Source organism: Macrobrachium nipponense, chromosome 41, assembly GCF_015104395.2.
Source record: "Macrobrachium nipponense isolate FS-2020 chromosome 41, ASM1510439v2, whole genome shotgun sequence".
NCBI classification, from domain to species: Eukaryota; Metazoa; Arthropoda; class Malacostraca; order Decapoda; family Palaemonidae; genus Macrobrachium; species Macrobrachium nipponense.
In genome coordinates, this window is record NC_061102.1 from 47,776,679 (window position 1) to 47,797,576 (window position 20,898).

At 35.4% G+C, this 20,898-nt stretch overlaps 1 protein-coding gene across 12 annotated transcripts in view; it reads right to left on the minus strand.

The window, feature by feature from the left end:
- LOC135212740 (SH3 and cysteine-rich domain-containing protein-like) overlaps nt 1-20,433 on the minus strand; it is a 635,516-nt gene extending 615,083 nt beyond the window's left edge. For 11 of the 12 annotated variants that reach the window (XM_064246459.1, XM_064246455.1, XM_064246457.1 and 8 more), the window contains exon 1: nt 20,364-20,433. The gene's annotated coding sequence lies outside the window, so the exon portion shown is untranslated. The remainder of the gene's footprint in view (nt 1-20,363) is intronic. The other variant, XM_064246460.1, reaches the window with a different exon arrangement.
- Between the last annotated feature and the right edge of the window lie 465 nt (nt 20,434-20,898).

A 20,898-nucleotide genomic window follows, 5' to 3' on the forward strand; every position in this document is an offset into this window, starting at 1 on the left:
TGTAGTTTAGCGTGTCAGGTAGGAGAGAGAGAGAGAGAGAGAGAGAGAGAGAGAGAGAGAGAGAGAAGGGAAAGACGATGGGAGTGGCGGGCGGGAAAGGCTACTATACTAGAGAGAAGGGAAAGGACTGGGAGGGACTGTAGGAGGAGGGAGGGGCGGGTGCGGGGGGTGGGGGGCGGATCCGGATCATAGTGGTGGGTGGGATGCATCGTGGACAGGAAAGGGCCAAGCGTTAAAGTAGATAGCACAGCGTGGAAGAGGAGAGGGTATATAAGAAGACGGCCCCTCCCTTCACAAAAGGGGGGTTAGGGGTGACGGGGGATAGGAGGGGTTGTCCCACGACTACCATATCCTTCCCCATCCCTTCTCTACCTCAAGTCTTGGCTGCAGGCTAAACGTCTGTTGTTATAAGGATACTCTTGATTTTCCTGTTAGCGTTCGTCCCTGAAAGACACACAAAAAGGAGAGAGAGAGGAGAGAGAGAGAGAGAGAGAGAGAGAGAGAGAATCCCACGTATAAGAAGGACACAACCTGTAACTCCGAGACCCACTTTCATTTGGGAGAGAAGTAGCATTAGCAGCAGTAGCAGCAGCGGCAGTAGCGGTCTCTGGCTGAGAAGTGTAACAGTTAAGTTCAGATGCGGGTAACACTTCCCTTGCTGCCTGAATATGAAAGATCAATGAGTCTCCACAACAACAACCAGGAACGAACGAACGAACGAACGGCCGGTCACACTGTGAAATTCATCACGGGCAAAGGACGCATTTTTTAAACAGCTACTGTGCGGGACTATGTGAAGCAACTGCGTACACACAAATATAATTTGTATCACATTGTAGCTTAATGAGAGAGAGAGAGAGAGAGAGAGAGAGAGAGAGAGAGAGAGAGAGAGAGAGAGAGGGAGGTGCAGTGCAGTACCCAGCAGCTAACGTTTGCTAGTCTCGTGATTCGCTTCTAGGTGTACGGGCTTCGAGTCCACCCCGCTGTAAATTGGTAAGAGCAACCGCTTGAGCCAAGAAATAGGACGTGGGTGCTACAATTACTCATCCCTAGACTTGCTGAATTTGAGGGTTGTAAAACCTTGTATAATTATATATATATATATATATATATATATATTATATATATATATATTATATATATATATATATATATAACGTGCAGATTTTCTGCACCATGAATTTACGTAAGAATTCAGCAACAAAGTATATAATTTTGTTTCTCTGGCACCATTCCCTATTAAGTAAATGTTTTACTTTAAATGAATGTATGCATGCGTTGTCATTTCATAATTACGCGAAACAAGTAGGATTTAGCTGGGATTGAGGGAAATATATATATATATATATGTATATATATATATATATGTATATATATATATATATAAATCCCATTTGGATATAATATAACGTCAGGTTTGCTCTCAAATTCATCAATCCGCGTTCCAGTCCACCTCCCGTTATAGGATCACCCGCAAGCCACGAATGCAGGAATCAATAGAGAAAGGAAGCCTGTCTTGAATACCAAACTCAGAGATGGGAAAAAAATATATGCAACAGGAGCATTTCCCAAGCGCATGCAAAGTTAAAAGGGTTTTTTAAACATTCAACCAATAAAGCTGACCCAGTCTTTGCCTCTAATTACTTCTCCCTTTATCAATTAACCCCATTTCAAATCAATTAAAAAATCCCTCTTTTACTTATATATTTTAGAAGCGTCAGCGACATGATTCAGAGCCACTCAAGTAAATACATCATGACGCACTATCGTTGCATTGTCTAAAAGTACTAAGAACTTTATGCAAATTCAAATTGAAGTAAACTGCAGATGACAGATGAGAAGATGAAAAATGTGAATCTTAATAGATTTAAGGTCTCCAAAACTATTCATTCCAATGAAACAGAAAACAAGTCTATTGATATCCCAAGAGCGTTACGAAGCCTCAAATCTTAAATAGGTTAGGCAAGCAACCATCACAACCCCCCACTCACAAACAGGGTTCCTTTTCCCTGAAATAATTAACTTTTTTCACTTCCGAAATCTGATAACTTGTTTCACGTCGTAAAGGATGGTTCGAATCGATTTTAACCTTACGAAATAACTTATCACCCACGCGTTGCATCATTCAATACCTGCACGACCACAATTACCATAAGCAAGCAGTGTCGTATACTCCACGGTTGGCCAAATCTGCTTGGCAACGTCAGCAAGGCAGATGAATTTCCGTGACTGACTGTGAAGTTTAGATTGGTTATATGCGATTTTAAAGTACTCATGCAGCTTGTGTTAAAAAACAGGTCACAGGGACATTAAATTTGATCTCGATTTACAGCCAGAAAAGTTCACTTACAGGAACCAAACTTAAATTCTCTCTCTCTCTCTCTCTCTCTCTCTCTCTCTCTCTCTCTCTCTCTCTCTCTCAGTTTCAAAATCCCTGTAGTTATCCATTCAAAGAAGTGCTCCCACGTCTTCTGACGATAAATTTTCCGTGCGATTTTTTCGACAGCTTTTCAAAATATAATATCCCCCAAGTCTGTGGAAGACACTTTTTTTTGTTCTTCGGTCCTGATCTACAATGAGGCCCTCGTCGAATTTTGTGGCCGTTAACTATAGAAATAGAAAATTGTAACTCTTGCGTTGAATAAGTCTTTCACGCCATCCATCCAAACTCCCCCCCCCCCTTTTTTTTTTTTGTTAGGGGTGTGTGTGTGTCGTTGCTTATTCGCCCTTGTAAGTCGTGTATCAGTATAAGGGATGGATATCATCTTTCTGCTACCGTGCTTACGGCGTATATAATCAATTTCATATCTACGACTGGGTGGTTATGGCCACTGCCTACGTAATCGAACCTCAAAAACCATAATATGTTCGAAGCCTAATCAGGGTAGGTAGGGGGACTTATCACGAACTATACATATAACTCACTATGAGTATAGGTGATTCCTAGGGTAAAGTTAGTATTTGAAAATGTAAGAAAAGTCATTCATAAAACTGTATATATCTATGTGTGTGTGTGTGTGTGTGTAACTAATCCTAACTTCCAGAGGAGACGCGAGACCTATGGAAAAATAAAATAATTCTCTAATTATATCCGCTATTGTCTCAACAAGAGAGAGTAACTAATATTCAGAAGTTTATGAAAAAAATGCAAGAGTATCGACTTTCCCACCTTCGAAACTATCCTCGCTCTCTCTCTCTCTCTCTCTCTCTCTCTCTCTCTCTCTCTCTCTCTCTCTCTCTTTTCTTTAAATCTGGGAGGGGATTTTACATAGATTCAAGGTGAGGGGGGGGGTGGGGGGACTAACTCTTGGAGGGGGCGTGGTAATACAAGAACCGCTAGTGTATACGATGCCAGCTGTAACTCGCACAGCTCATGGCGAAGTCGTAGCGGCAAACAAATTCTCAGGTTATATCCAAAAAAATAAATTAATATACCTACAAAAACGAACTCACCTCACTGTGATTATCATACTAGACTTGAGGTGCAGGTAAGATAAAAATGGGTGATATCACCAACTCAACAACAGTGAAAGCCTCCTGAAATATCTAATAAGAACAAGCACTGTGATAATACTAATGCTAGGACAACGCTTGCTCCCCTGATAATGCTAATGCTAGTACAGTATAACTGGCGTCCCCTACCGACCCCCACCCAACTACTTTATAAGACCATTTAAACTCATTTCATATTAAAAAAGACATTATTGTTTTTCTGTACATGCAGATAACTCGAAAACCAAATGACTGAGAAGTCTCTTAACAGGACACTACTGAAACCTACTGTAGAATGTACGTAGTCAATGGCACATACATGTGCATCGTTATAACACACACGATAAATCTACTGTTTATTGTAGGAAACAGCAAAAGTATATAAATATAAAGGGATATGAGTAATACCTTTTTTGAATAAGACATAATTACGCAAGCAATTTAGTGTTTACAGTTTTATCCTTTAAATGTCTCAAATAAATTTTTACCCGCCCAAAATCACGTTCGTGGCAATCCCTACCATAAATACATCACTTCAAATTGTGTTCGTAAAATGCATCACTTTTGCATTTGTAAATAGTTAACCAGCAAAAACCAAAAATCTAACGGAGTCAGAAAAAAATTCAGCCAACAAAATTCCAGGTCAAACTCCTTCGAAATATCTGGAAAGACAGCATAAAATTTCAACAGTTCCAGAAAAGGATGATCCAATATGAAAGGCCCACTATATTCCAAGTAGAATTCTCTGCGTTCGACTCTAGGGAAGAGCTTAGAATTTGCAAAGCCTTCTGAAATGGAATACAGAAAATGCTGAAACATTTCAAGTTCCTCGAAAAATTAATATCATTCGATTAAGGCTACACGACACCGAATTGACATTCTCTCAGTAAGGTTGGAGTTCCGTGATCAAATCTTTCGCAACTTAACCAATATGCGATGAAAGAGTAACACTTATCCTTTTGAACTAATTCACGCGAAAAAATAACAACTATCAACCGCAGGCAATATGAATGCCTCAACCTCACATTCTCATTCTATTTTGATGTTTACGTATAAAACGAATAAGCGTTTGGGACTGCAGAGGTTATCATCTCTCAAAATTCCGAGACAATAGAATTCATATAAGAGTCTTTTGAACGAGTAGCAGCAAAATCTTCACCTATAACCATCAACAGCGATTTCCTTTACGAAAAGAAACGATGGGAACAAAATTCTTCGTTTCAAAATATCTTTTTTACTGCGTGAAAAAAGGATCACAGTGTAAAATATTTACAGCCAATGGGAAACAATAGCAATCACGCTGAAGCGACATGTGAACATGTAACGAAACACAGTCATGCAATCATAATAGGACCTGCAGCCAGCAATGGAGAGAGAGAGAGAGAGAGAGAGAGTAAAAACTAGAGATGGGGTAGAAGGGAGGGGTGAGTATGACAATAAACTGGGAATTGCATATTCGTTCTGAGGGCCTAAAACTGAGGGGACAAATACATAAGAAACGAGAAGGGACCTATACATGATATTTACGAAGGGTGCCAAGCCAAGGACTGAGGTACTTCCGGCCATTCAGCAGCTGAAGACCTGATAAGAGGGAGTTGAAGTGGTTAGACAGTATAATACAGAGGTCCATAAAAGATGACGTGAGATGATGTAAAGGAGAAATTGGGAGAACATCTTTGTTGTACCAGATGTGATGAGTAAGTCGAGTACGTCTTCGTTTTACCAGACCACTGTTTAAAAAGCTCTCCTAGAGCTGGCCCGAAGGAATAGATATCTATACGTGGCTAGGAACCAACTGGTTACTTAGCAACGTGACCTACGGCTTTTGTGGGATTCGAACCACATCGAGAAATGAATGTCTATCACCAGAAATAAATTCCTCTGATTTCGTGTTGGCAGAACGGGGAATCGAACCCTGAGATCGGTAGTCGAGCACATTAACCGACACGTCCAACGAGGAATTATAAGTGATAAATAGAGGGACTGGACAGCAAGACTGGAGAAAGAAGGCCAGAACGGAGGTGCAGTAAAAGGCTGAAACGCGGGTTTAACCATAACATTCGCATATTCAGATAATAGAATCAGGTTTGCCTGGAGTGACTTAAGCAACCGGCAAAAGCGAGGTCCTCTCTGAATAGGCCCAATATATTTTCCGGCGCTGGTTGAAATTCAGAAGATCCCAGACGGGGTAAGGCTGGCCAGATTTATCGTTGGGGGCGGCGGAGGTTAATCACTTTAGCCAAAATCTAGACGAATAGGTCTGCGTCTTGCAGCAGGTGTGACGTGACGCGTGTTGCGCCGGTTACGTGGACAATGCACCCTGCATTCACAATCTAAACGTTTTTCCCATCAAGAGAAATGTAGCAAAATTTCTGAGGTACTCCTCAATTCAACATTACCGAATTTCAGTCCATTGCCAACTGTTCTATAAGTTGATAAATGTTTACATGAGGCACAGACTTCTATATACAAATTGTTGCAATAAGAATATCCGTAACTAAACAAACATACATTTCTACTGGATTACCAGAGAGGGCAAACTTCAGTAATGACAAGGACTCTAGCAGCGTTTGGAATGTAATTAAAAATGAATAAGAGATGGCGAACCTTCCTCACCATAATTTTTTAAAAATCAAAGCTGTTATAGATAAATATAAAAAAATGGAAGCGTAATTCAAAGTTTAGGCTACAAATCCACTTTACAGAATAATACTTTCATGTCGAAGTTTATTCTAACATTAATTGTTAAGTATAATTTATTCAACTTTTACTAATTTTTAGGTATTATTTATTCAACTTTTACTCATTTTTAGGAGTTATTCAACTTTTACTAATTTTTAGGTGTTATTTATTCAACTTTTACTCATTTTTAGGAGTTATTTATTCAACGTTTACTCATTTTTAGGTGTTATTTATTCAACTTTTACTAATTTTTAGGTGTTATTTATTCAACGTTTACTCATTTTTAGGTGTTATTTATTCAACTTTTACTAATTTTCAGGTGTCATTTATTCAACTTTTACTCAATTTTAGGTGTTATTTATTCAACTTTTACTAATTTTTAGGTGATATTTATTAAACTTTTATTAATTTTCAGGTGTTATTTAGTCAACTTGTACTAATTTTTAGGTTTAATTTATTCAACTTTTACTGTTTTTTTTAATTTTCAGGTGTTATTTACTCAACTTTTACTAATTATTAGGTGTCATTTATTCAACTTTCACTGTCTTTTCTTTAAGATAAAGAGCCACTCGATATCGAGAAGCAAGTCGCTACATATCATAAAAGGGTAAAACAATATCTCTATCACAGAGATTACTGCTATATTCTCCTAACAAAAAACCCTACCGATTTCTCTTAACGAACTCAATTACTGGTCAAACCACACACATTCATTTAACGAACTTCGCTTGAACAGGCATTGAGCATAATGCCAGCTGACAATTATGGCGGTGTCTCCTCTTCTTTCTCCTCCTCTTCTTCCTCTCTGGATCGGCACTGGGAAGAAAGTTGTCTTCTTCTCAAGCTCAGTTTGAAATTAACCAAAATATTATCCCAACCGCATATGATCTGTAATTCCTGGATTGTGTTCTTAATTTTATTACCGTCGTTTTCAATTCTCCCCAAACGGAAGCTATCATTTCGTTGCTTCATAGAACCGTACGTTTTTTTTTTTTCCTCGTACTGATCGATTTGCCCACAAGCCCCCACAATAATATTTTTGTGGATTTTTGTATGATTCTATTAAGATTCTATGAATTTCATTCGCCGGAAGCTTTGATTTCAAGCTGATGTACAAATTTATTTTAAAATCAATATTACTTACGTATATATTTTGTGCATATGTGTGCATATGTGTGTATGTGTGTGTGTGTGTGTGTGTGTGTGTGTGTTGTGTGTGTGTGTCAGCATTTCATTTCAGTAAACGAGACTAGGAGACAACCTGACTGAATAATAAGGTAAAATGTCCCCTTACTATTATTATTATTATTATTATTTATTATTATTATTATTATTATTATGATTATTATTATTATATTATTATTATTATTCATTATTATTATTATTATTATTATTATTATTATTATTATTATTACATTATTATTATTATTATTATTTACCCCACAAAAAGTCTGCCAACCTTTCTCTCTAAATAAAGAAAACGAAGATGATACCCATACGAACGTAACCGGTGACCATGACACTTTTTTTTCTAATACCTCGCTCAAATGCAGTTTCCCAACTATTTACGGAGAAGTTATCCGACGACGCATTTAGTTATAACTTGAGCTGATAACTCCGGCTCTCTCTCTCTCTCTCCTCTCTCTCTCTCTCTCTCTCTCTCTCGGTAACTCGGTAACTCATTTATGTACCTATACTTGGGTGGGGTTGCATATATTCTAAATTCATCTTAATGTCCCTGTGGCTTATTTCCAAGCTGGTGCCTTCCCTGAAATAAAAGGGAAGCCATCTTTTAAAAACTAACCATAGAATCATAGGGTACTTTAAAATTCTAAGGAGATCTGATTTTCCACGTTCGTTGACATATACTAACCTACATAATTTAAGAGCTTCTTAGTTTGAAAAATAAATTGCAACCTTGCACCCTTGGGGGGTGGTGGGAGGGGGGGGGGGGGGGGGGTGGCGGTCGGCGGCAAAGAACGTGTTTTGATTAAATTTATAGTTGCTGTAATGAGAAAAATAATATTGGTGAATTTTTTATTCGAGAGACAAAGATTTTCCATTTTCAACTAACCTCCTTCGATGTCCCGTGTTTCTACCTCTTCCACCTCTGATTTTGCTTATATATATATATATATATATATATATATATATATATTATATATATATATATATATACGTATGTATATATATAAAATTATATTTATAATATATGTATATATATTAATATATATATAAATAATATTAGTTATATATAATTACACATACATATACGTATATACATATATGTTTAACATACATGTAATAACATTATAATATACATATATATAGATATATATATAGATATTATATACATATATATACATATATGTGTGTATATATGTAAGTGTTTACATAATAAAAATATGGAATGTTAGTCCATATATATAAAAGACTAAAACTAAAGAGGGTCAACCACATTGCTTGCAGGAATGTGATCAGACTAAGAGACGCTAAAGATGACGTATACAATAAAAGTAGGCTAAGATAACATGCCGTCACCTGTAGTCATTCATTTGTTTTGAAAACATTAGTCCAAGCTCCCAGCTTGAGACAACTACCGCGACCTATAATTCAAACGGCCTACGTGATCTATAGTGTGTCTCATTTTGTATGTTATGTTCATATGTTCGAGCTACTGTCTGTTCCTTTATGACTTGTAACCGAGATGGTAGACAGAGCAGAATGGAGTTAGCCATCATCATTGGCAGACCTATATCTCTTTACCTAAGCTTTATCATGTAGAGAGAATAGAATTAGCCATCATCATTGGCAGAAGCGATCAAGCTATCGTCATTAGAAGACCTGTACAATCCTACCTGATCTTCACCATGTAAATTCAGAGAATATAAGTATTTTTGTACTTTCGTGGTTTCTACTAGATCCTAACCTCCTCACCGAATCATCATGAGTTTAACACATCGTCGTCATAACCAAAGATGATAATACCGACTTCGTAAGTGCAATACCAACCGACTTAGCGTAAGATTATCGCAAGTCTAACATTACCTCATAGGGCGCCTTATTATACGAGGCAATAGCCCTAATATATATATAATAATATATATATATATATATATATATATATATATATATATATATATATATATATATATATATATATATATACATATATGTATATATATATATATATACATATATGTATATATATATTATATATATATATATAATATACATATATGTATATATATATATATATATATATATATATATATATAATGAAATAATTATCACATCGAACCGTGATCCATTTGGGAGGTAAAGTGAATTTAGATATTAAAGGACATTTGTAGCTTGAATTGATATATAAATGGATCACGGTTCGATGTGATAATTATTCATAACAAAAGGCTACGTGCTGTCAAACGCTCGAATTGGCCAACATGGTAGACGGGGTTTCATATCGATTCTAATTACGAAAGCACCCAAGATCGAGGGTGACTTGTAAGGTCAGAATCGATATGAACTTATAGCGTCTCTGTTGGCTGATTGGATAGCGTCACTGACCGTCCTGATTTCGTCCCCGTCCACTTGGACGGTGGTTCGATCCCATAGGGGGACGAAATTATTATCAATTAAAAAATTCCCCTTCGGTACATATATGAAAATATATCATTTGGGAGGTAAAGTGAATTTAGATATTAAAGGACATTTGTAGCTTGAATTGATATATATATATATATAATATATATATATATATAATATATATATATATATATATATACTATATATATAAAGGGGATGATACAAAGATCATCTAAGCAGGTTAGCTTGAAATGTGTAAACTGTCTCTCGAGCAAAAAATTTACGACTATTATCTTTCTCATTACAACAACAATAAATTCAATCAAAATACGCTCTCCTTCGAAATGCTACGCGGTTACAATTTATTTCTTCAACTAAGCAGTTCCTAGATTACGTAAATTATAAGTCAACGAACTTGGAAAATCAAATCTCCTTAGAATTGAAAGCATTCTTCCACAACCTCTGACACAGAGAAAGCATTCTTCCACGACCACTGACATAAAGAAAGCATTCTTCCACGACCTCTGACGTAGAGAAAGCATTCTTCCATGACCTCTGACATAAAGAAAGCCTTCTTCCACGACCTCTGACATGTAGAAAGCATTCTTCCATGACCTCTGACATAGAGAAAGCGTTCTTCCATGACCTCTGACATAAAGAAAGCATTCTTCCACGTCCTCTGACATAAACAAACTCCCAGAACAAAAACAAAAACACATTAAAATAAAGCAAGACATCCATAGAGAATCGTTTCAACGAGAATATTATCCCCAATTTTTTTTTCTTTTTTCAGAAACACAAGTAAATAAATTCCACTAAAACAACTAGAGACGTAGAGAATCCCTCCGGATAAAAGTTCCAGCTCTTTTCTGCTACAGAATATCCCAGTAATCTAATTCCAAGGAGAGCGAGTGAGAAAAATGGGGAAAACGTCAAAGGCCCTAAAATGCATTTGAACAAAGTTAGCAAAGACGCCCCGAATCCCATATTTCGGCAAAATATACGTTATGCGTCGAATAAAAATTGCTGACAGGGTTACTGTTTGGATGCCGATAGCGGATCATACTTAGCTCTTTTATTCTTAAAATAGATGAAAGCCGCGAAATGAAATAAAGACAGCTGATTTTTCTGCTTTTCAGGTCGACTGGTTGTCGGAATCTGACTGACTCGAAGCTGACAATCGTCATACATGCCACGGTTAACAGTCACCATTTATTTTTTGACTGTAAGTGAATCCAAAGGCTGGTGCTTTAAGTGTGGATAATGATTAATAATGATAAAATCTAAAAAATAAAAAAGGTCTCCTTTTTCTAAAATAAATTTACAAACTCTTCGTGAAAATGTCTACTTCCAGTTACAAATACCTCCAAATAAAGAGACTGGAGCACAATTTGTGGATATCTTCACGAGAAACACAAAATTATCCAATATATCTTTAATTCATAAAGGAAAAAGCGAAACCCGAGAGAACCAAGACTTCGAACCCAAAAAAGCGAAGCCCAAGAGAACCAAGACTTCGAACCCTGTCTTCGCAATATCAGCTCATCACCCGAGATGGATGCTAACACAGGTTACTCGGAAAAAAGAAAAAAGAAAAAAAAAAATGAACGACAAAACATGCTAGAACAGACATCCCCAGAGGGACGGAACGTTCGAGCGATTTTTTTTTCAATCGATTTTATTTAGCCAAGGAAACAACTAAGGATGTCAATAAACCCAATTTCACCCAGTACTTCTGGTATTATTTGTCTTTTATTACTACACCTGTCAAGAGAGAATATACTTATTTAAAGATTCTCTCCTCTCACGGCAACGCCAGCGAGCAGATTTCCCCTCGACTCATCCAGTGTTCTGATTATCTGGAACTGCATAACGGCATGCATAAACGCGGCAATAACATCAAGCTAACAGCTCCCTTTACTGCCCTGCGTTATTTTTTCGCAGTTTCGGAATGCATAAATAAATACCTCACTGTTTCGTGGTGCGAATAAAGTTTACTAGAACAATGCATACCAAAGGCTAGCCTGGTTTAACTGGATAGGAACACATGAATATAAATATATATTTTATGATATATACATGCATACATATACATATAATATATACAGAGAGAGAGAGAGGAGAGAGAGAGAGAAGAGAGAGAGAGAGAGAGAGAGAGAGAGAGAGAGAGAATGTCATATGTACAACTGAGTCATCACATAGCATTAATGGCAAAGCATCAATTCAATGAAAGACATAAGATCATGAGGAAATTCATAATATAGAAGCAAATTGCATTCTACTTAAACTCATATCAAGCTTACTTTTAACGATGAACGTTTTAAGGTATGTCATGGATATTTGAACTGCAAACGGCAAAGTTATTTATGACGCCAAAAACTTATACTAAACATAAGGGCAAATTTAATCTATGGTTGAAAAATAAGACGCCTAAACCATATCATGCTAACGTGCTATTTAAATAGCGAGTCGATTCCGCGAACTTTCTTCTAAATACAACAATTTGCAAATTTGTCCTTCAGGATTATAAAAATATCCCATGTTTTCAGAAAGTGGTTCTTAACCTTTTTTCAATGTAACACCCTTCCAAATCACCAGTCAGTTTTCGCACCCTTGAATTGCTCAAATAAAAAGAAAATAAAAAAAAGGCTAAAATACAAAGTTGATATGATGTGTATTAGTAAGAAAATCACACTTTTTAAAATCTTTATTCGCAAAGCTTGCATTATTTTTCTATTTTATTTATTATTATTTTTTTGGCATGTCGAAAATCCAGAGTACTTAAAAGTAAAATTGAAATTACATTATTCTGCCTGTACTGCAGGCAAATTATTATTATTATTATTATTATTATTATTATATTATTATTATTCATTATTATATTATTATTATTATTATTATTATTATTCAGAAAAAATAAACATACGTACATTAAAATACATTTTGCTTTAATTATTCATATAGGCATCCTGGTACCCTTAGATAGGGTACGAGCATGCCTGGCTAAGAACCACTGCTTCAAGACATATCCTCCACTTCATTCATAACACTGGTATTCAGATATACTAAAAACAGGTTTCTGTAGCCATCACACATATCTTATTCATAAAAAGGAACTTTACCTTCATTCAAATAATACTTCGTCTCCCGCCACAAAATTAATTCTATACACTGTAGCTACAACACCCATATTAGGGAATATCTTCCCACTGTTATAAAAATGAATTTACGCTGATTAGGAAAGTTCCCCGGGAACAGGAATTAGCATAAATCTGGTGTCGAACATGGCCTCCGGAATTGAAATTAGCCCGAATTAGCCACGGAATACTGCATCCTCCGGCACCATCTGAACAATTTCACTGCTTATTCCCACAAAATGGATGGACAGCGCAGGAAATGCTCTTCAAAAGTGATCGAAGGCAGCCTTCGTCCGCCACGAAAAAGGACAAAAATCCAAAGTGCGCTTTTGTATCAGAAGCGCACGAGAAGACAGTTTTGTTTTTTGACTAAAAAAAAAAAAAAAAAAAAAAAAAAAAAAAAAAAAAAAAAACAAAAAAAAAAAAAAAAAAAAAAAAAAAAAAAAAAAAAAAAAAAAAAAATCAAAATGCCGTGCCATTTTAGCTGTCTGTAAAAGGAAACTATTCTCAGTCCGTCCACCCTCAGATCTTACAAACTACTGAGGCTAGAGGGCTGCAAATTGGTACGTTGATAATCTACCCTCCAATAATCAAACATACCAAATTGCAACCCTCTAGCCTCAGTAGTTTTGATTTTATTCAAGGTTCATTCTAGCCATAATCGTGCCAACAACACAGACCACCAACTTTGACTAAGGGTTTCATGGGCAGCAGCTGGAGTTTCATGGCCGTGGCTGAAAGTTCCATACAGCATTATATACGCTGTACAGAAAACTCGATTTTGCCGAAGAAACTTGGGTGTCATTTTTCTTTTAATTTTTTTGTTATCATAAAATGAGAAAATGCAGACTCCACCTCTGAGAGGAAAATGGGCTAAAAGCGTCGGAAATAATTGGTTCTTGGGAGAGGGATCTTCAAAGATCAGCCCTTCAGTTATTCCAATTAAGATATCAAAGTCTCCACAAAAGGAATACTTAAGGATTGTGCGTTCGGGTTTCAAAGATAATTTAAATCGACTTGAGTCTACCCCGATATTTTCATTTAAGAAGTTGACGTTAATCTCACAAGAAACCGATCGAGAAAGGAAAAGTTTATCACACTAACTTAGTTACAATTCAGCATCGATTATTATTTGTAAATAATTAATACATAAAAAAACATTAGTTCGATGGAATTACTCCGAGATGGGCGATTTTTAACAGAAAATAAGGAACCTATATTTGAGTAAGACCTATGAATACGGCCACCGTCTTCTCCAGATGCCTCTTCTTACAAACAAACAAAATAAATAAAAAATAAAATAAAATAAAAAAATAAAAAAAAACTTAATTTTATCTTACAAACCGCAATATGGTGTTCACTGCCATTTAAACTTATTTTATACTTGAATAACTAAACAACTCAAAATGGATGAAAGATGCAATATCCCCTCAGGTAGTCAAACACAAGAGGCAAATTACGATATACAATTCACGAGCCAAAAATTTGTAAAATTAAACAACTCACAACAGGACGGGCAAATTAGGATAAACAACTCACAAGTCGCAAAAATGGTTTTCATTTCAGGATTATAAAATATAGATAGGAAGAAATAAAAAAAGTGGACAATAGACCCTGGCATGCCCTTTGACCTCATCATCTCCGAGGTCATATCTCACCCAAACCCCCAAAAATATAAGCAGACGTTGAAGTATGACCAGGTCGACGGTACGTGCCATGCACGACTGCAATGAAGGAAAACATACAAATAAAATTTTTAAAATCAAAATACATTGGCCTTACCGGAACAACTTCACGCTTAAGGAGATCTCTTCCGATGAAAGCGATTGACTAGAACACAAATATTTGCTGGAAAGGGCCGAGGTGGAAGTTGATATAGGAACAACACTGCTCTCTCTTTCCAACGCATATTAGCCTTGAACAAGCTTTTACGTAAAAGCAGTAGTTTACTTACTGGCAGCCGTGAGCATTATGTCAGAACCATAGTTTCTGAGCGCATGTTACGGAAAACTACATAAATTCTACAAAAAGAGCGGCTGAATGTATGTATGTATGTATGTATGTATGTATTATATATATATATATATATATATATATATATATATATGTGTATCTATATATATATGTATATATAGAATATATATATATATATATATATATATATATATATATATATATATATATAATACTATCGGAATTACTCACATTAACGTACACCTCACTATTTTGTGATAAATGTTCAGAAAAGGACATCGTTTGACAATATACAATAATCATGACATCGGTTTGGAAAATGAACTCTTGAGAAATAAGAAGAACCATGTGACAGGCAATGGATTACAATATATATATATAATATATATATATATATATATATATATATACATATATATAATTATAACATCACCGTTATTCATATATATCATCCGAGATACAAATGTCCTTTAATAACTAATTCGCTCTACCTCGGAATTGATATATTTTCATATATGTACCGAAGGGAAAATATATCAATTCCGAGGTATAGCGAATTAGATATTATAGGACATTTGTAGCTCGAATGATATATATATATATATATATATATATATATATATATATATGATATATATATATATATATAAATATATTTCAGTGGTTGACTGTACCTTCACTCAACGTTTTCATTAAAATATCAATAAAAATATAAGAAACTTACACTGATAAAACTCATAATAATTCAAGTAATCTCATCCCACCCTTTCGGCACGAGAGTTTCTAAGATATACGTACAAAAACCAAAGGATCTGTTAAAATCGGCAGTGAACCAAAATCAAGTCCGAATGGCAAAATGATACAGCGAAAGAAAAGAAAAAAAAAGGTCTGCATCTTTCGATTCTGTGCCTCTTCGCCACGACCTAGTATTTTTAGTCCTTTACAAGGAAACTGCCACATTTACTTTAAGCTTATGTCGATTTAATGTAATTGAGCAAAATTGAAATCCATAATTAATGCTTCTGGCCATGAAGTTCAAAATCAAATGCAAGAGTTACTGGACACTGTATGGGATTCATTAGACCTCTGTTGGTGTTGTTGAAGATTAAGCTGGCGTTAAGCCAGCACGGGCTCTTGCTCATAAAGCAGCCTGTATAATCAGACCTCGTTATATACTGTACTCAACTTAATGTGTCGAAAGTAAGCATCGACGAGAAAACGCAAAAGATACCAAGTACATAAACATAATAAAATGACGCCGGGAAATGCGACATACAACATGAACCTGAAAGAGCCAAGAATTAAAAAAGAAAATAGAAAAGAATGAGTCTCTACCACAACAAGCGATAATCATCTCTCGAAAGCGAAGAGACGATATAGAAATCAAAGGAAACAGAATAAAGAAGAAATCCAGACTGACAAGAGGCCGTAAATCCCATTAAACAGGACCAATCAATCCGATACTGTTGATTTCCGCAGAGCAAATACTAAGGGGCCTACATCACATATTTACGCGTAAGTATTACTGGATTACCTGAAAACAAGTAAGGATTGATTACCTAGTGCACTTAAATATTTTCATTTTAATTTCATGTATTACTTTACTTACCATCCTTAAGATGTTTTATTATAAAAGAGTATCTAATACAATGCAACTTATATAATGTTGACAATTTTGATTCGCAAACAAATCTTAACAACTTATGTACCAAACATATCTTATTTCTATTTCTAATACGGCTTTAATCGTCCACAGAGAGAGAGAGAGAGAGAGAGAGAGAGAGAGAGAGAGAGAGAGAGAGAGAGAGAATTACCTTTCAAAACATTATTTTAGAAAGGCTAAACCAATCGCAATATGATCATTGTTTAAGATTATCTGCTGCACTCATAATATTCTGAAGAAACACCTTAAGGATACGGTGTCCTCGTACAAAAGTACTCGAAGAGCAACGACATGCTAACTTCTTAAGAGAAAAATTGCAGAAATAAAAACTACAGTTTGCACGAGGCGCTGATGTTTTCTCACGCAAAACCCCAAAAAAGGAAAATCTCACATCTTAGTAATCCAGTTACAACGAGAGAAAACGGCATCACTGAAAACACTTTCGCAAACCATAAAAATGCTACACAAACTTCCACGATGAACGCAGCACAAAGGGAAAAAATGCAAGACAGAGAACCGATTCTTCTCGGATTCTTTTCCTTGAGGAAGACCCTAAAGATACAGTGAGGAGACACTCAAGGAATAAAGCGCTCGTTTCGAAAGTGGGAGAAAAAACAATGAAAAGCGCAAATACAACAGAGGTCGACGCATGACAAAGGCCAGGCAGTAGGAAAGGGACATTTAATGAAACAACAGAACGACGAGCGGCGTAAAATAAAACACGAGAATTACAGCCGTAAATGGCAACAGAATCTGCTGTGGTCAAGAAAGAGGGCGTGGCCTAGCATTCTCAGGAGAAAATTGTCTGTGTATAAGTACATATATATATACATACACATTTATATGTATAGATATGTGTGCTGTGTATGCATGTATGTATAACTAAAAAATACCAGCTGTTGTAACAGAATTCCATCTATAAACGTCACCAATAAAAACATGAAAGACGACAGATTACGACAGATGAACGGGAAAAAAAATTCCATATAACACATTAAATACAATAAACCTTTGTGATCCTTTTATAAAAAACAAAATTAAGAAATATATACTCCAATTCTTTTAAAACACGAGATGAAGGCTTCTTATTTCATTTATTTTTTAAACCATTTCACAAGACAAGTTAGATTGTAATTCATTTAAACACTTTAGATTCAAGCAAAATATATTTCAATTCTTTTAAAACACAAGATGAAAGCTGCTTCTTCCTTTTTTTAAAACATTTTAAATACTCCTAAGAATTCACAAGTTAGAATTTTTTTTTCGAAACAACAAAGAATAATTACATAACAAAAGATTATGATGCATTCCTAATATAATTTAAAGTTAATACAAAATACACGTTACAGAGATATTTACAGTTTCTAGCTCAACAAAATTTTTCTCTATTTCTTATTTCAGATCTCTATAATCCGGAAACGAAAAATAATTTGAACACCATCAAACTGAATATAGCACCAGCCCAAAAATTCATAGCAACCTATGAGTCATGATCTTTAAAAGAATAAAGAATACAGCATTGAAATATTACAAATACTGTCTACATAAGATATGACAGATATACAAGGGTGTCCGTAAAGTCCCAGTACCATGCTGAGCAATAAATACTTGTATTGGTACTGGGATTTTATGGACACCCTGAATAATTGTGGCATACATACTGTACACTCTTTTCTTAAATTACCACTGAAGCTGACAAGCAACTTACGCCCAAACAATCTTCTAGCCCTGTTCCCTAATTAACTTATAACATTTGAAACATTTAACGTTTTGAAAATTCAAACTTAATTTCCCCAAAATACAGACTTCTTACTGATTACCAAAAGAATTTTACTAGAAAACCCACACTTAACTATTCAAAAGCTGTTCACTGGAAGTTAAGTCAAACTGATTTTGTAGTTTCCAAGAAAATATGATTTTTTTGTCAATATGCTACAATTATAAGGTCAAATAAAACTGCACGTATGTCAATATAATCTAAAAACAGATCCCTGGATAAGACAAGACTAGTTCCTCATTATGTTAGCACCTTGAACAAGAACCTCCAAAAAAATACAGGAGACAGGTGAAAGGCACCTTACCTTTCAAGGTCGACCTCCCAGACTTTTAAGAGTACACCTTCTCGTTTGGCAACCACAGTGATACTGAAGATTGATTGATTAAATGTGGGTTTTCTGGCGTCACAACTACCAGGGTCACCGACGCCAAATACTAAGTGTGATCTTTTAACTTTGTTTAAAATCTTGTTTAATATATTATAAAAAAAATTTTTAAAGAGATACATATAAATTTGATTTTAAAAAAATAAAATAAATTTCTGATAAAAATAAGAATAAAAGTGATACTGAAGGATAATAAATTTTTAAAGAGATACATATAGATTTGATTTTAAAAAAATAAAATAAATTTATGATAAAAATAAGAATAAATGTGATACTGAAGGATAATAAATTTTTAAAGAGATACATATAGATTTGATTTTAAAAAAATAAAAAAATAAAATAAATTTATGATAAAAATAAGAATAAAAGTGATACTGAAGGATAATAAATTTTTAAAGAGATACATATAGATTTGATTTTAAAAAAATAAAATAAATTTATGATAAAAATAAGAATAAAAGTGATACTGAAGGAAGTTCTATTCAGATTAAATAACAATTTGGTGCAGCTCTTAAACATCTCGGTGGTTTTCATTCTAAATGCTAATGTACCATACAACAATTTGGGATTATGTTGCAGGAAAAAATGCCATCCACATGAACAATTTCATTTCAATGCAACAAAAAGATAGACTGACGATATTGTCGAATGATACCGACTGAATCCAGTTACTCGGACATTTTCTATTTTTTGGACATTTTTTCCTGCCATCTTCCATTCTGCCAAAGACTGGACACTGATCCAGTATACAATATCCAAAAAAACAGATATACTGAGCTTTGTACGAAAAACAGTCGCTGCAAAAAGAAAACAATTGTAAAAACCTTTCATCTGCAAAACGTGTCTGAGAAGGCATAGCTAGTCTGGAAGTATAACTATACAAAATATTATATACACTGAAAAAAATCTGCTATGGCAAGGAAGCCCTTTCAAGGAATATACTTATAATTTAAAAACAGGCTTAAGAGGGAGGGGGCGTTATGAGGTAAAGGAACTGGGAAATGGGTTTATGAAGTTGCTCACCAGTATGTTCTTGTCAAAATAACAGAGAAAACACAGGGAAAGGGGCAGTTAATGGTTTGGTGGCACTGGATAACACACAGAGAGAGAGCAGGTAAAGAGATGGAAACAAAAAGCAATGAAGCCAAGCAACAGCAGCGTCCACATACAGCAGAGATCAAGCAACAGAGATGAACGGAAGGAAAATGAAGCATACAGAAGCGCGAAATTAAACCGGATTCAAGAAAACTAGCACTGCACACTGAATGCACTCGAATAGAAGAAAATGGAAATCTACACAGGATACACAGTTATATTCAAAAGTTTTCACATGTAGCGGCGCACAGTTAAAAGGCAATTGAAAGACAACAGAGAAAAAAAGTGGGTTTTTTTTTATGAAAGTCTGCGCACATGGAACAACACTCAAAACAAACAATCAGAAGACAGTCATGAATAAGGTGAAGGGAATATAAAAAGTCTGTGCACAAGGCGAACAGTCACACAAAAAAAAAAAAATAGACAATTGAAAGACAATCATGAATAAAAGGGGGAAGGTTTCTTTCTGGCATCTGTGGGTAAAAAGAAGAAGTAAAAGGAAAATCAAAATTAAAGAGTAATTGTTCTTGAGCAAACACAGGACGAAATATCTACTAGGCCGAGACAACTCACAAGAAATGCGGATCGACAGAAGGCCCAAAGGTTGTGCACCGTGGAAAGTGAGAATCTTTGGCTCCACTCTATTCTGCAAGAGACAACAAGAGTCAGGAGATCATATCCCATACCAATAGGAAAGGGGAAGAGAGAGAGAGAGAGAGAGAGAGAGAGAGAGAGAGAGAGAGAGAGAGAGAGATCAATGGATGCCTTTCATGCATGCATGGTCAATGGGAGGAAGAGGATGCGGCAAGGGCACAGGATCAGAGAGAGAGAGAGAGAGAGAGAGAGAGAGAGAGAGAGAGAGAGAGAGAGAGAGAGAGAGAGAGAGAGAGAGAGAGAGAGAGAGAGAGAGAATGGAGAGTGGGGGGGAAGGGTGGAGGAGAGAAAGGCATATATAATTCCCAGAGAAAAAAAAAAGATAAGATAGATTTTACCACTGACAACAAAGCTAGTTACATATCTACTACTGATTAATATACAATTTACAAGGACAGTGAGTTGCATAAAATAATGATGTGTAATTAGGGAAAGATATTAATGTGAAGCCAGA